Source organism: Colobus angolensis, unplaced genomic scaffold (genome assembly GCF_000951035.1).
Source record: "Colobus angolensis palliatus isolate OR3802 unplaced genomic scaffold, Cang.pa_1.0 Scaffold293, whole genome shotgun sequence".
Taxonomy (NCBI): domain Eukaryota; kingdom Metazoa; phylum Chordata; class Mammalia; order Primates; family Cercopithecidae; genus Colobus; species Colobus angolensis.
This window is the reverse complement of record NW_012116188.1, coordinates 1,686,029-1,689,614: the sequence shown is the minus strand read 5'-3', so window position 1 is coordinate 1,689,614 and position 3,586 is coordinate 1,686,029. Positions and strand designations below refer to the sequence as shown.

General features: G+C 33.3%; 1 pseudogene across 1 annotated transcript; it reads left to right on the top strand.

Annotated features, from left to right (window-relative positions):
* The first annotated feature begins 1,699 nt into the window (after nt 1-1,699).
* Nucleotides 1,700-2,604, top strand: LOC105516879 (annotated as a pseudogene). Its single transcript, XR_001002568.1, has one exon. The product of XR_001002568.1 is annotated as a proteasome subunit alpha type-6 pseudogene (transcript).
* The last annotated feature ends 982 nt before the right edge of the window (nt 2,605-3,586 follow it).

Here is a 3,586-nt window from a genome sequence, read left to right as displayed (position 1 = left end):
TATAACTATAGTTATATATATGTTATATATGGTTATAACATACATAGTTATATATATATTAGTTATATATAGTTATAACTTTATATATACTCCTTTTTATTTCTCTTGAGAATTCATGTTTGATCCATGGCTTATTTAGAAGGACGTCATTTAGTTTCAAGTTTTTGGAGTTCTTAAAATAATGTCTGTTACTGATTTGTAGTTTGATTCCATTGTGTTCAGAGAACACAGCCCTGTGATGTCAATTCTTTTCAACTCGTTGAGGTGTTTTGTTTTGTTTTGTTGATAGCCCAGCATGTGATATATCTTGGCACGCACATTCCATGGCTGCTTAAAAAGAATGTGTATTCTGATGTTATTGGGTGGAGCATTCTCTAAATATGGATTCCATCTTGTTGATTGGTGGTTTTTCAATTTCATAATGGCATATCTTGTGTCTAGTTGTTCTATCAATTGTTGAAACAGGTTTTGTTCTATCAATTGTTGAGACAGAGGTTTTGAAGGTTTCAACTATAATTGTTGAGTTGTTTACTTCTCTTTGTATCTGTTCTAGTTTCATATAATTGGAATCCTATTTTTTTGTTTCATGCACACTTAGAATTGCTAGATTTTCTTGGTGGATTTATTCTTTCATCATTATACCATTCCCGTCTCTCTTCCTGATAATGTTTTCTGCTCTGAAGTTCATTTGATCTGCTGTTAAGCCACTCTGCTGTCCTTTAATTAATACATGTTTAATATAATTTTTCTACTCTTTCACTTTCACTGTGTCTGTCTTATAATATTGGAGTAAGTTGTTTGTAGACAGCATACTGTTAGATCATATTTTTCAATCATCTCTGTTAACCCATCTTTTGATTGGTGCATTTAGATCATTTTCACGTAACATAATTACTGATATGTTTGTAGACGTAAGTCTATGATTTTATTTTTAATGTTTTTTATTTCTCTGTCTTCTTTATCTCACTTCCTATGAGTTACTTAAGTATGTTTTAGAATTCCATTTTGTCTATGAGGTTTTTGAGTATATTTCTTTACATAGCAGTTTTAGCAGTTGCTGTGTATGTTACAGAACTTATACATAACTTCTCACAGTCTATGAGTGTCATCAATTTACCAATTTTAATGAAATTTATCAGTTTTAGTGAAGTATAGAAATTTTTACCTTTCTTTTAACCCCTTTACCTTTCAGATAATTTCATTATCTTAAAAATATTTTTTCTATATACATTTAGGACCACGTCAGAGAGTGTTATAATTTTTTGAAGTGTTAAATAATCTTTGATATTACACATAAACCACACTGAAATGCCTTTCAATAAGTAAAAGGAACCATTTTAGATACATGGAATTCTAATTAGATTGGCATAAGGCCAAAAATATAAAGTTGATATTGCTACCTTGTTTTCAGCCCTTGCCTTTAAGGGAGGCAAATGAACACAAAACACAGGTGAATCTTGCTTTGTTATAAGACATTGAAGGAATTTCTCTGGCATTTAAATGTATTCATTAACCAATTAAATACATATAAATATAAAACCAATCTCCAATAGGTTTTAAGATCTCTGTGAACAGTTGAACTTTACTAAAATGATATTTGCTGGCATTAAGATGAAGTGGAAAGGGCAGACGTGATAGCTTACCTCCAAAAAGCTACTGAGTAATTGGGGATTGTGTTTGAAGTAGTGCTTCTACCAACATGTCCCGTGGTTCTAGCGCCGGTTTTGACTGCCACATTACTATTTTTTCACCCGAGGGTCGGCTCTACTAAGTAGAATATGCTTTTAAGGCTATTAACCAGGGTGGCCTTACATCAGTAGCTGTCAGAGGGAAAGACTGTGCAGTAATTGTCACACAGAAGAAAGTACCTGACAAATTATTGGATTCCAGCACAGTGACTCACTTATTCAAGATAACTGAAAACATTGGTTGTGTGATGACCGGAATGACAGCTGACAGCAGATCCCAGGTATAGAGGGCACGCTATGAGGCAGCTAACTGGAAATACAAGTATGGCTATGAGATTCCTGTGGACATGCTGTGTAAAAGAATTGCTGATATTTTTCAGGTCTGCACACAGAATGCTGAAATGAGGCCTCTTGGTTGTTGTATGATTTTAATTGGTATAGATGAAGAGCAAGGCCCTCAGGTATGTAAGTGTGATCCTGCAGGTCACTACTCTGGGTTTAAAGCCACTGCAGCAGGAGTTAAACAAACTGAGTCAACCAGCTTCCTTGAAAAAAAAGTGAAGAAGAAATTTGATTGGACATTTGAACACAGTGGAAACTGCAATTACATGCCTGTCTACTGTTCTATCAATTGATTTCAAACCTTCAGAAATAGAAGTTGGAGTAGTGACAGTTGAAAATCCTAAATTCAGGATTCTTAAGGAAGCAGAGATTGATGCTCACCTTGTTGCTCTAGCAGAGAGAGACTAAACATTGTCGTTAGTTTACCAGATCCGTGATGCCACTTACCTGTGTGTTTGGTAACAACAAACCAACATTATGGAGGTCCCTGGATTGAAAAAGGAACCTCTCCCACTCCTCCTGCCACTGAAGTGGTTAGGACTCTATATAAATAAAAATAACGCTTTTGGAAAATTAAAAATAATAATAATAATAATTGGCTACTGCCTTATTTATTTCAAAACAGAAATGTCTCATGACTTTTTCATGCATACCACAATTTAATAGCTATCCTGTGCCAGAATTCAGATCATGAATGACTTACAAAATATTTTTGTTGGGCAGTCCTGATTTAACTAAGACTGGCTTATGGTTAAAAGAATGTGTTCAGTTTTTTGAATTTTAATAGTAATTACAATTCAGTAAATGCTATCACTTTTTACCCATTCCAAAGATATTTTTTGTTTTAGTCACCAAACATAATTTTGAAAATTCAAAAGGATAAGGAAAGTCTATTTATTTACTCATATGTTTGCCTACTGTGGACTCTCTTTCCTTTTAAAGTTCCAAGTTTCCTCCTTTTTTTTTTTTTTTTCTGTTCAGAGAACTTCCTTCAGCCATTTTTTTAGAGTAAGTCTGACGGTGATTTCTCTTAGCTTTCCATCATTTCAGAATGTCCTGATTTCCCCTTTATTCCTGGATATTTTTACTGGGTATAATATTTGGATTGACAGTACTTTTTTTTTTATTACTTGGAAAATATTTTGTCACTTTTGGCCTGACAGTTTTGATAGAAAACCATTATTGTGTTGTTTGTTCCCTGTAAGCAAGGTTTTGTTTGTCTCTGGCTGCTTTCAGGATTTTTTTTCTTTGCCTTTTCATTTTCAGAACTTTAATTTTGATGTGTATTGGCATGAATTTCTTTGGGTTTATTCTGTTTGTCATTTGCTTAGCTTTTGAATTACTTCTCTTGCTATATTTAGGAAATTTTCAGGCATTTTATCTTTGAGTATGTTTTTCAACTCCACCTTTTTTCTCTCCTCCTTTGGGACTCTGATGAAATATATGTTAACTCTTTTATTATCACACAGTTCCCTGAAAGGTCTTTTTTTTTTTAACTCTACTTTATCTCTGTAGTCTAGATTAATTCATTTTTATTGTTCTATTCTCTAGTTTAC